The following is a 14,194-nucleotide window of genomic DNA, read 5'->3' on the forward strand; positions in this document are numbered from 1 at the left end:
ACCGTCCAATGCTATGACCGGCCGACATGCTTTGAAGCCTCTACGACACGCCCCAATGGAAAAGAAAGCATACTTGAATTTATCACCATCTCGCACAAAGTCTGTTAACGTCCCAGGATTCTTTTGCTTCAACATGTACAGCCAAGACGGGAACTTCTGGTACGATTGTTCCGGCGTACCCCGCACGTACCCAATAGCTTTCTCCCTGGATCTCCAAGCTTTCAAATACGATACGTTCACACCCCATCTTGTCTTCACTTCTTCCCTGACGTTATGCGCCGAATACTCCGCCATAGAGTTAATTGAGTACTTGTCTTTAAATACGTGACCGATGACCCATGGTGCCGCTCCTCGATGGCCCTCTGTTCGAACAACACGCCCACATGAGTGTTTACCCTCGTACGACGTAATCTCCCACATCTCAGACCACTGCACGACACCCCTCAACCTCCATGTGCATCTCTCGTTTTTGCATAGAACATACCATCTCTTTTTCGAAGAAGATTTCACTCTAAATTCGAAATTATGTTTCAACGCGTACAAGTGGATATGTTTCTTCAGTTCATGCTTGTTTTCAAATTGCTGCCCAATATATATTTCTTCTGAGCTACCTGTTACTTTCAAAGGTTAGTTAAACAATATGTGGTTTCATATTATACTTGAATCTCATTTGAATCCACTTAAATTACCTGTAGAAGAATGACTTGGATAATGACTCGGGTTTTCCTTCACAACATCATCGGCGCTGAACTCGGGTGCTTTCCATGAATAAGGAACGATAGGTGATCCGATCATCGGAGGCTCACGCTGACATTGACCCGATGGTTCACAATGACCCGTTGGTACCGTAAACGTTTCCACAAATTCTTCATATTCTCGGGATTGGCAAATTCTTCAAATTCTTCACCTCTACCATTGTTATCTCCGTCATATCCATCACTATTCTCTTCATCACCATCGCAACCTTCGTTTTCATCACCTTCGCCACCTTCGTTTTCATCACCTTCGCCACCTTCGTATTCATCACCATTGTGTCCATCATATTCGTCACTGTTGTGATTACAATCTCTATCACGCATGTATACTTCGTCACCGTTTCCGGCACCCTTGTACTCGTTAAACAAGTCATCGTCACAGCCACCGTCTTTGTTTTCAATTATAGGATCTTTTTGTCGATCCTCGATAACAAGAGTATTCCGTCTCTTCTTCGGTTCATTGCGAGACACCATTCCAACTTCCACATCTTTCCCTTTACATAGTCCTCGATACGCAATAGGTGCAATGACCTCGATCTGTTTCGGTACCAAACTTACACAGAGTGGAAATCTATTACGATATTTGTGCTTCATAAAATGCGAAACATCACCATTGTCCTTCAATACGGCAGGACCTACTGGAATTGTACCGACTTCGTATGGGACTACGAGTTTTAAGTCGAACGCGAATCTGTCTAACTCGAACTTCTCGTATAAGAAATCTACTAACTCCGTGTACGTTACCTCTTTCGGAATTACGAATGCACGGAATTCTGCATTGGTGAAAACCCATTGGTGTCCTTCCTTCTCCCAAGTGCCGTTAATCACGACAAAAACTGCAAAAAAACAGTCAAACTATGCAAAATCAGCTTCTATATCGCACACCATCGTACTGCATCGTACAACATCGTATACCATTGTACACTATCGTACATCATCTTACTGATAGACATCGTACTGCATCGTACAGCATCGTATACCATCGTACAGAATCGTACATTGTAAAAGAGGCATCATACGGCATCGTACAACATCGTATACCATCGTACACCATCGTACAGAATCGTACAGAATCCAATTTTTTTTTCTAAATTTCATCGTACACAAATTTAAATTTCATCGTATACCATCGTACAAACAAGTTAAACCTAGATTTTGGACTTTGTTTTCAGATCTGATCGATTTTTTATGCTACATTCTATCATATACATTCATAAACTTTGTAAAAATGATTAAGTTAGTAATCTTACCCATGATTCTTTTGAAACCCGCTTAAGTAGAGAGGATTTGAGTGGATTTGAGTGGATTTGAAAGAGTTTGAGCGAGTGTGAGAGTGAGAGTGAGGCTGAGCTGATATAGTCTCAAGGGCATTTTTATCCATTTTCGGTACAAAAGTCCATATTTAGATATTTTTAAACATTAGGGTCTAATCTTGATATTTAATGGGTTATTAAGCCCACTTAATGAAATTTCTCATTTAGAAAGTCTTCTATCTATATTCTAATCAATTCGAAAATGATTCAATTAAAAAAAATTGAAAAATAGGACAATTAAGTCAATAAGAGGCAGTCAGCAACTCAATAATCCATTCTTTTTTTTTTAAAGATAGCTCAATAAATCGAAATTAATTAAATGAACTATTCAATTAATTTAATAAACTGTACAATTAAGATAATTAATTACTATATGTTGAGCTATTTTTCTAATAAAATATATTTTGAGCTAAATCATTTAGATTAGTTAGATATTGACCAATTGCAACAAATAATTCTATATTTAATTATGTATTAGATATCAATATATTTAATGTTAATTTATAAAAAAATTATTAGTAAATTATTATAACTAATTAAACATTTATAAATTTTATTAAAATAAAACATTTATAAATTCGATAGAAATAAAAAAAATTTATAAATTTAGAATTAGTTAATTAATTTTCATTCAATTTAAATTAGATATTTGATATATATTGGATTTATAAAATAATAAATTTTAAGTTGACCGAGATTGTAGTCAATTAAAAGTACCGGATTACTCATTTTAGACAAAATTATGCTCAAATTCACCCTTTTATTCATTTATTATTTGACAATACATGTGTTGAAAACATAATAAAGACTTTCTTCAAAATGAATATGAGTAAACAATCAAATGTAAATAATATAAAATTAAAAAAAAAAAGATTTGTAACTAATTAGGCCACATAAAACGTTTGATTTGGGATCTAGCCTATGTTTGGAGATTTTTAGGTAAATAGCCAAACGTATTAGGTAGCAAAATATTTTTTACTTTTTTGTCCTTCAATAATTGAGATAGTTTTTTAAAATAACGTTATTTTTTTCCTTGTTTTGTGGATGTTAAATTTCTATTTTGTAGAAAGTAGTTACCAGATATTAGAATCCATGTTCTCTCTCTCTCTCTCTCTCTCTCTCTCTCTCTCTCTCCACAAAACCAGATCTGGGTTTTTTTTTAACCTTCAACATGCCAAGATGACGAGGAAGACGCCGAGGTTGCGGGCCAAGGGGGCAGTCCAGCCGAAGAAGTTGTCGCCGATGACGCAGATCGGCCGGAGGTGGCGGAGGAGGTCGGCGAAGGCTCGTCGGAGCCAGATCGACGCCCACAGGAGGCGGTTGACGAGAGCGTAGGGGAGGGAGTCGGTGTTCTCGGAGTCCGGAGGGAGGCCGTGGTCGGCGCTCCGGAAGGGGGTCGCGACGAGCCTCACGGCGGTGGTTGGCGGGAGAGACGATCGGAGCTTGGTTAGAGGTGGCCCGACTCTCACTGTTAATTTTTTTCTTTAACAGTGAAGATTGTCGAATGTCAGTCTTTGGAAAAATGTAGAGGTACAGATTATTTATTTACAGTTATTTTCATTTATTTCAATTTAGATTACTTAAATGTGGAGAATGAGATAATTTCCAGTAATTTACGTTTATTATCTATGTTGACAGGTTCTTCCACAGTAACGTCAGTCTTGGTGAAGCCGTTCTAGATTAGCGCACCGCGTGATTAATGATATTTTTGATCAAATATTTTTGTTGAGATTTGTTAGAGGTTTAAGGCTACGTATAACAATTTTGAAATTGTTTGTTATTTTTATATCGTTATTGCCTATTACTTAATATAATTATATTCATGATTTCCATTTGATTAAGTAAAAGGGCAAATTAGTCTATTAATTATTGACACCTAAGCACGTTGGCTATTTCCCTAAAAGTTATGAAACATAGGCTAAAAAGAAATTCTATAGTTTCAAACTGGCTATTTTGCTACACTGTCCAAAAAAAAAGCCAACTTTGTTTTCCAACAAAATGTTAAATTTAAATTTGTACATAAAAATCCTACAGCGTTGTATCTGTTATCTAAGTAAAAAAAGATCTTCCTCTAAAAGTCACCGCCACCGCTCCCTCTCGGGGTTCTGGACCCGCAACGTGGTTCCAATCTAGGAGGGAGGCGTAGGTTTGCTCCTTTTCTTGTCCTATCACTATTCTCTCTCTCCTCTTGGTTTTCTTTTAATTCACAGATCTCGTTGTCTTTCGATCGTTTTCTTTGGCGAATTTTCTCCCTTTTGAACCGAAAATATTTCGTTCTTGGCGTTTGGATGCCTGGAAGGGTGGACATTTGTGCAAGGGTGGCTCGATTTGATGGAGTGGCGAAGGTTGGAGGCTGGAAGTCTACAGAAAGAGTGATGGTTTTGGATTTGACGTTTTAAATTTTTTGATCAGTTTTATATTGTTGTCTTGTTTGCTTACTTCTGTTTTCAAACTTTGTCGTACTGGTTAACAATTTATTTGTTGTTGGTTATTTCTTGGTTTGGTTTTGATGGGAGAAATATTAGCCGTCATCCTCCATCCCGATTATGGATTTCATGTTAGATTTTGTGTATATCAACAAAAGAATCATCTTCTCCATGGTCATCGGGTCTCGGTTGAATGGATCTATCTACCAATAATTTTAGGTACTTTGAAAGAGCCTTATGAGTGTTTGAATTGCAAAATGCTTTCTGTTCTTCCTTTTGCCGAAAATTTACACAAGACAAGTTATTACATGCACTTAATATTAGATTAATTACGACTGAAGTCCAATGTGTTGTTAGATGTCATTCTCTTATATTTGTGGGTAAGTTACCATATTTCTAATAGAAGCTTCGTGCAATTCTCTCTCTCTCTCTCTCTCTCTCTCTCTCTCTCTCTCTCTCTCTCTCTCTCTCTCTCTCTATATATATATATATATCTTGCACACAATCTCATTTCATTCTTACTTTTTCGTTGCCTTAGAAAGTGAGCGAGACAAAACTAACTTTTTCTCTACATAATTTCTCATTTATTTAAAATTGTATAGCCACTTTTTCAGATGTGTAAATGATTATAGAACCTTATAAGGGGACAATTTAAATTATACCCTAATTGTTGATGCGTTTTTATTAACATTTGAGTACACGTGTCGGGGTGCGAGCTTGCAAGTGTCTCGATCTTAGGTTCTCGGTTCACATTTTCATCGGTCTCGAGAGAGTAGTTAAGACTTGGGGTGGACCCGAAAGTCACTATCTCAAGATTTTTCATCCCGATGCGCTTGGGGTACGGGGTGTTATGCTTCTTGGTAATGATTCCAACAAAGCAATCTAAAGTCGGGGATCGGGCGATCCAAAATAGCAAAGTTTGGGATTTTCGGAGCCACAGGGGCTAAGCGACTCCATCGCGAGGATCGAGCGATCCAAAACCACGGGGGTTGAGATTTACGGAGCCATAGGGGCCAAGTGACTTGATCGCGGGGTTTGAGCAATCCAAAACCGCAAGGGATGGGATTTTAGGAGCCACGGGGGCCATGCGACTCGATCACAGAGATCGAGCGATCCGGAACCACGATAGTTGTGACTTTTGCAACCACATGGGGCCATGCGACTTGGTCGCGGATATCGAGTGATCCAAAACCTTCGGGTACAAGATTTTTGAAGTTGTGCGGGCCTTAAGCAACTCGATAACGAATATCGAACCACCCTAAACCACAGAGGTCGAGATTTTCAGAGCCACGTGGGCCTTAAGCGACACAGTCATGAGTATGAGCGACTCTAAATCACGAGTGTGTTGCTATTTTTCCGTAGGCATTTGCACGTAGTCGCTCAAGTAGTAAAGTTTGTAAGTACGAGTCGATCCCACGAGGAAAATGTTTAATTAAATTGACAAGATTACTAGCACGAATTGAACCCGATGATTTGATGATTGTGATGGTTATTCAAACAAACGAAAATTAAAAAAAATTAAAATACGATGGATAAGGAGAAAGCAAGAACTATGGTTTCACAAGTTATTCCTATGGTTTGGATTCTGGAATTCAACACAAAACACACACTCTTATGTTTGCTAATCACGTTCACGATAATGGTAATCTAAGATTTCTCTTGAACATCTACGAATCTAAACTTATGACGGGATATCTTCTCTCGATCTCAACCCCTAAAAATAACGGTTAGCATTAAAAACAAGAACGTTCACACGACTCTGAAACAGCCTAGCTATGTCTAGCCTAGGAATGTATCCGGGTAAATAATCCTTGTGCACGACTAACCTAATCTCTTCCGAGCAGCAAGCAATCCTAATATCATGAACACGGTAGCTAATCGAATTCAAGGATTACACACGGAATTAAAATAAACAAACATGATAGAGCATATGAATATTAATTTGACATGATTGAATCCATAACCATATTCCTAACTCGCTACACCATAGCCCTTAATGAATTTAGTGCATGATTGAACGGAAAATAAACGGAGATGAATATAAAGCAACCATGACTAAAAGCAACCATGAATTTAGTGCATGAATTTGTGCGTTGCCTCGAAGGTCCGGTTCACCTTAAACCACCTATCTTGAGCTCCGGGTGTTGGAATCAAGATCCGAAAGATGTTATGAACTCCTTGCGATTGCCCCGTCCTCCTCGGATTCTTTATTTGTCACTTTGAACTTCCAAACTCTGAAAATTAAGAATTGTGATACTCGATCGCGAGGAGAGGATCGAGCGATCAAAAACCATGGGGGTTGAGATTTTTGGAGCCATATGGGCTTTTGAGCGACAAGGATCGCGGGGCCTTAGAGGTGTCGGGCGATAAGAGTCGCGAGGCCTAGGTGGCATTGGGTGGCAAAGGTCGCAATGTAGTTTAAGCGACAAGGATCGTTAGACGGTGGGGAATGGTTTGCGGAGCTTAGTTTCATCGGGCTTGTATTAGCTTGTGTGTCTCGTGAGTAGCTTGTGCCTTGTTCTTGTTGTCAATGGTGCCCACAAAAAGAGTTGTAGTCTTTATTTCGTACATTTGATGTAATAAAGTCTCATGAAGACTCTTGCTTGTAATTGCTTATTCATTAATAAAAAGTTGAAACGTTCATTCATTCCTCCTTGTTTGTTTGAAGCTTTATGATAAAACATTAGTCTTTAGTCCATAAACAAACCTAACAACTTACGAAGAGACAAATGTAGATTTGCATGAACAAACTCTTCGTAGTTTTCTTAAAACGATATATTCGCAATCTAAGGGTCAAAGGACTATTGACCTCAGTATGATTGTTAGAAGAATATATGATGTCTGGTTATGAGGCATTGAAAGTTGGAGACTCTATAGTTCTTCTAGGTATCTTCCGAAGGTACTGAATTGACCAGTGCACTTCTAGAGACAAGATAAGAACAAACCATTTAACCTCTTATGTCTCGAAGTCACTACGTATGAATTGCATCGTGCTTACCTTAATCCTAAAATGATACATGCCATTTCACACCTTACGTATTCTCATTTGAGAAAGTCAGCGTTCGGACTCACTATGTGATTCCGAACAAGGCCTATTGGTGAAATACTAAGTTGTGAAAATGTCATGAGTAACTTTGTGAAGTTCTCATAGATATGGAATTCATGTACAAGATTGCTGAAATGCAATGTATATCACCTCATGTTTTGTTCCTTGGAATGTGAATAAATGAACTGGCCAGTGTCCAACTTGAGTCTTGACTCTTTTGGATGAAACAATGTGACTTGTTAGCTCCTCGTCAATACATTGTTTCTAACTTATTCACAAGCGACAAAGGAGTTGAGGAAATAACAGCTAGAAGGGTAAAATGGTAATTTTGTAAATCCCGACTAGCTGATGATATTCATGAAGGGTAAACACTGATAATATTCTGTGGATCCACTCATTACAATTAGGTTGAATTCTTGAGTAGAAAATAAATTCATTTGAACCGAGAGATTTTCAGTGTCAACTCTTTAGTGGAGTCAGTTGACATTAAGCTAAACTTGGAAAAGGTTTGTGAACTTTTGAGTCCAAGTGTTAAGCTCAAGCTTTGTTCATTTGGATCCATGAGGTCACTGTCACGAATCACATCGAGTAGGAATAGTTAAACTAGAAGCTAAGTAAAAACAAAAACGAGACAAGTTTTACGAAAATTGTCAAAAGGGTACTTTTGTCTTTTGAGACATAGGATGAAATGAATGTCAATAAATTTTTTGACAAGGTCATTTAATGACATGTTTCACTCGGCCAATATTAGTCTTATTGGTCCTTGTGGATTAATTTCATTTCATAAGAATTTTATTGAAAATTCTTAATGGGCATTTTTCATGTTGTCATGAACAAATGAAGGAGCTTCTAGAAGCCCCTTCTAGAATTGAAATAGGCACCCAACATACCCAAAGAAAGAGAGAATATTTTGTGCATGAATGTATAAAGATACTTGCCAAAAGAAAAAGAGGAAACAAATTTCCCCTAAGAGGAAATCAATGTGGGCGCCCAAGAGGAGTCAAGGGAGAAGCAAATAAAAGAGGAAACAAATCCATGGACTTGCTTGGCAAGTCTTGGCCGTGTACCTCATGAAGAAAAAGGGGAAATTGGCTCATGAATATGTGATATTCTATAGAATAGAAAACTACGTTATTGAAGGTAAGACCTCTCCTATAAATAGGAGCCTCATTCCACACATTTTATTCATCCAAAGTTTTAGAGATTGAGAGCTTCTCTCTCTAGACTTGGCCGCCCCTCTCCTCTCTCTCTCTCTCTATTCAATTTCGTTTTTATTGTTTTGGCACCTAGGTCCTCATTTGACCTAGTGTTTAGCTCTTCGACTTCACGACTCGTTCTTAAGTCGTAGTGTTTAAAAGTGCCCACACACTAATTCCTTTTTCTCTCGAGTGATTTAGTGATAGAAACTTTCGTGGTTGCTCGAGTTTCCGAGGAAGGAAGAGAGACGTGCTGCGAGGGGAGACGAACGTTGCAACCTTTTCCAAAAGCTTCTCAACATTCAAGCTTCTAAAAGGTTAGTAATCTTTTATGCTCATATTAGTTTTTATTTACATGTGCTTGCTCTTTGTCTAGGTTTGTAAAAACTGTTTTACTTGTAAAAGAAATTTTTTAAAATTCCGCCGCTTACCGAAGCGTTAAACTTTTTCTTAAACCCTAGATCAATTCCAACAGTTCTTGTAAGCTTTGTGGTCCGAGCATTGTATGCATGGTGGACCATGAGTGAAGGGTGGGTGAGCAACCGTGTGAGAACTCGTGCTTGCGACTAGCGGTCGAGAACTCGGGCGAGTGGTGAGTGGAGACTTGCTCTTGTGGCGAGCGAACGAGATATCATACATTCTCCAAGCGATATCATCTTTCGAGGAGCGTGAGGGAACACATTCTTGTGGAGAGCGAGTGAGTCCTTCTTTCGCTGAGCTTGGGACACCTTCTCACGGTGCACGCATGGGATCGTTCTCACGGGCTCGGACTCGCATCTTGCCTTAGAGATACGCAAGACATGTGGCGTGAGCGGACTCGATCACGTGTCTCATCTTCAAAGGGTCCTAAGTCAATTTTCTATGGTGGAGGAAGTACAATGGAGTTCTAGAAGACCTTCAAAACATGACAAAGGGGAAGGAATCCGCTCTCTTGGAAGACAAGAGAAAGAGAGAAACTTTGCACTCATTGGCCCTAAACATCTCTCAATCTCCGATTCCTAGGAGGGTTTGAATTCCAGTGTTGAGTGAGATGCTTCTAGTTGAAGGGACGTCGCCCTCGTTGATGACTAGGTGGCTAGCCATCCATATAGTGTGTAAGGTTTCCGCAAAGGAAAAATAATTTGCTGGTGGAGAGTCCATGGTTGTTCTCGGGGGCCCTTCCTTCTAGCGCCAAAATTTTAATGCGTTTTTTCGATTAACATTCAGGACACGCGTCAGGGTGGGAGCTTGCAACGTGTCTCGATATTAGGTCCTTAGGTTACGTTTCCGTCGATCAAGAGAGTAGTGAAGACTTGGGACGGACCCGAAATTCACTATCTCAAAAGAGTCTTAGGAATTGTGATGGTGCGATCGCGTTTTCGTGGATCGGGAGAATAGTGAAGACTTGGAGAAAATCCAAAAGTGACTATCCAAGAGAGGATCCTTTGGTTTGGCGATGGAGTGGTCATGTTTCCGTGGGTCTCGGGAGAATAGTAAAGACTTGGGGTGAACCCGAAAGTCACTATCCTCTAGATGATCCTTTGGATTAGTTATGGATTGGTAGCCTTCTACCGGTCTCCAGAAAATAGTGAAGGCTTGGGGTGAATCCGAAATTCACTATTCTGAAGAGGGTCCTTTGGGCTTGGGTTGTCCTCTCCTTGTCTATGTCCTAGATGCCGTCAAAATTTTCTAAGAAACACTACCAGAAATGTGGGATATAACTACAATTTTTTTTTAACTTCAGTTTAGCCTTTTAATGGAGTCTTTGAATACAAACTACGGTCACCTTTTTCTAGGCATATATTAGACTCTAGTCGAATATAAAGCTGTGATTAATGGTCTTTTTTTCTCTACAGTCAATATAAAGAAGTAGTGGTAATAGCCAAAAATTTAAAAATTACCAAAATTTCACCACTTTTGAATGGAGGGAAATTTCCCACTAAAATTTAGCACATTTCACTACAGCTAAATCTAAAAAAGTAGTGGTAGCACTAAAAAAATAAATAAATTTCTAACATTTCACTATTTTGATGTTGGAGGGAAATTTCCCACTAATTTTTTTGTTTTAACCGGTACATCAAAATCTCAAGTCTAAAATCGACTAAGTAAAAAAAATAAACCCTCTCTCTCTCTCATCTTCGTATATCTCACATTCTCAGTCTCTCTCTTCGTAAACCTCAGATATTCTCTCTCTCTCATCTCGTATTTTCACCCATCGCCGTCAATCTTCTTCATCTTCTCCGGTCTTCTTCTTCCACGTTTCTTTTCCCCTCCACGAACTCGTGACTGAGCTCCTGGTTCCTTGGTTTCAGCGAGATTAAGCGTTGATTGGGAGGAAGTGAAAGAGTCCCTGAGTGCTCTGAAATCCGTTCAAGCAAGGTAAAACATAAAACCCCTATCAGCCTTGAATCTGAGATTAGGTATTTAGTTTTGGATATTTGGGGCTTTTCGTTGTGTTTATCTCTCGTGGGTCTTAGTTGTTGATTTCCGTGGCTGAGATTGTTGTCTTGATGACTGGAGTTCTCGTTTTAGATTTCTGGGTTTTAATTTAGGGCTGAGAAGTGTTTCGTGCTTTGGTTTGGTTTTATTGTCTCTCGTTCACTTATGGTCGTGTTGGTGTTTCTCTTTCTCTCTCTCGTCTTACTTATGACCTTTGGAATTCTGAGACTTTGGATTCGAGTTTCAGTTTGGTTTGATTGCTTGAATCTAAGCCTTGCTCTGGATATTTGTTCTTTATGCGTTTGTTTTTTCAGACTGGTTTAGTTGGTTTTGAATCTGATTTTTTGTTTGATTATATTTTTTTTTAATCTGAAATAACACTATTGGAGAGGCTCTAACAGCTCAGAGATCAACAGCGAGCTTAGTCACTATCGGACAATCTCTAGAAGCAGCGGTGAAAACCGTCGGAGACAAGGCCGTGGACTTGAGCGATGCGGCCGCAATTCAAGACGCTAAAGTCAGAGCTTCTCTTCCAGCAACGTGATCGGAGAAGGAAGATTTGGCACAAAGGCTTCATCGAGAATGGTTGGTGAGTATCGTTTAAATACCAAATTTTTAGCATTTTTAACAGGTTTGGCTGAGGGTCTAGGGTCGGCAGCAACGTTGCTGATCGGCATAGGCGGGCTGCGTAAAGCCTAAGACGATGGTTCGGTTCGGCGAAGGCGCTGTCCGAAAAATGGCGGAGCTGCCGCTCGAGCGACAGTGAGGCGGGGCTGGACAATGAGGTTCAGCGTCTCGATGTGGACGAGCTTTTACGTAGGAGGCAGCAGTGGCGCTGTGCGGCCTCTCGAAGTGAGAGAGTCCAGTCTCTCTTCAAACAAAACTAGGCTTCGTTGTACTCATAGAAAGCCTCGTCTTGCACTGGTAAAAATATTTTCCTCAAGGTCTGATTTCTTTTACTGTTTCTATCCATTATTTATTTTTGTGGATGTTGTTTTTGTCATTGTCTTGTATAAACAGAGAAGTAAAAGCTGTGATGTTTAATGTTTGGCATCATGTAATTTTATTTTGATTATAAAAGCCTTTTTTTATTACAAAAACCTTATGTTTATAGATCAGAAGTAGTATTTCATTATTGGAATTACTGTTGGTAATTGTTTACTTGATTTACTTTGTCTTATAGCATTGACTTGCAATCATAGTTTTGTTTATGTTGCATTTTGAGTTAGATTTAAAGTCTCCCAAGTCCATGTTTGAAAATAAATCGTGGAATTATGACTTGTATATTGAACAAAGTATAACATAATGTGATGTTGTGATCAAAGGCATTTTACTGAATCTTTGTTATTTATTAAATTCAGTATGAGCTAAATGATCACTTGGTTTTGAAATTGTGATGACCTTCTCGGTCTTCCCATCCCTGAAGGTCTCCGACACCGTCGTGGAGCCTTACAACGCAACTCTCTCCGTCCACCAACTTGTCGAGAACGCCGACGAGTGCATGGTTTTCGACAACGAGGCTCTGTACGACATCTGCTTCCATACTCTCAAGCTCTCCACTCCTAGCTGTGAGTAATTTCTCTCATCTATCTTTCGATTTAACTCTAGATCATGAGATTTATAACATAATGAAAAGACACCTGTTTGTCTTAGTTATGTTTACACATTTTTTTTTGTGAATTGTCTATGTATATTAAAACTAAATGCATTAAGAAAGATTAGTATCAACATAGGTAACACTGGAACGAATCAGACAATTTCTATAGATGTGGTTCGTAAGCCCTACCACAAAGATTTGTTTATTCAACTTTGATCTTGGTTTTTTCAGTCAGTGACTTGAACCACTTGATCTCCGCAACCATGTCTGGAGTCACTTGTTGTCTGCGGTTCCCAGGACAGCTCAACTCCGACCTGAGGAAGCTAGCTGTGAACCTGATCCCGTTCCCTCGGCTCCACGACGAGGAAGAGGAAGAAGAACCCGACTACCAGGAGTGAGGGATTTATGGGGTTTCTTGAAATGGGAGAGAGGTTAATTTTGCTTAACGTTGCTGCTTTCTTTCAAGTTATCAGCTGCAAAACAAATCTGATGTTGGATTATATTGAGTTTTTGTATTGATGTTCGTTTAAAATTCTTTAGGGATGTATAAATGATTCTATATTTTTATTATGTATTTTTTGGATATTTATTTATTATAAATGTATTTTATTTTATATTCATTTAAATATATATTATTGTATAAACTACATAAATAAGATGTAGTCTATATTGTTAAAATATAATTTCATGAATTTCAACTACACCTAAAAGATGTAGTCTTCAACAAAAAAGACTGAAGTCTTAGACAAAAAGATAATACTTCAGTGCAATAGATGCCACAAAAACGTCGTAGTCTGTCTAATTGAATCAATCAAGACTACTTGTTAAAACTGTAGCGTTTTTTTCTTATGTAATTGAGTTCTATATAACTATAGCATAACGCTGTAGTATTTATAGATGAGACTAGTAAGACTACATCTAAAAAATGTAGTTATATATTTTAACTACAGTCTTATAAAACAGATACACTACGGCCAAAAACTGGAGTTATAATCAAAGAGATAAGACTCCAGTGCAATAGATGACAGTCGATAAACTGTAGTCGACTTAAAATGACTATGGCGTTCGGCAGTAGTTAGAGGCCAAATTTCTGGTAGTGAAAAGAGAAAATGTGAAGTTTGTGGTGGGATGTTCCTCTTATTAAGTGAAGAGTATGAGAATCGGTTTCTCAAACTCTTAGACACATTTAGAGAGGGAATATAATTTCGCTTGGTTAGTTTTGGTTTGTGAGATAAAGTTATTTTGAGAGAGTAAATATTTTTTTATCCCATTCTAGAAAGAATGAAGTAGATTATTTCTCTTTATTTTTGTGTGATATTGTATGAGTGGAGTGACCCTGATTCTTTTTTTTTTTTCTTTTTTTTTTTTTGTCTCAAGTGTTCTTAAGGGAATGAATCAAAAGAGGAAGTGAGAGAGAGAGAGAGAGAGAGAATTTTGAGGGAG

General features: G+C 38.5%; 1 pseudogene; it reads left to right on the forward strand.

Moving 5' to 3' along the window:
- Positions 1 to 12,550: 12,550 nt before the first annotated feature.
- LOC149402672 (tubulin beta-1 chain pseudogene) lies at positions 12,551 to 13,149 on the forward strand (annotated as a pseudogene).
- The last annotated feature ends 1,045 nt before the right edge of the window (positions 13,150 to 14,194 follow it).

The sequence above is a fragment of the Urtica dioica genome, chromosome 3 (assembly GCF_054948205.1).
Source record: "Urtica dioica subsp. dioica isolate 48M chromosome 3, U.dioica_male_clone48M_v1_H2, whole genome shotgun sequence".
Lineage (NCBI taxonomy): Eukaryota > Viridiplantae > Streptophyta > Magnoliopsida > Rosales > Urticaceae > Urtica > Urtica dioica.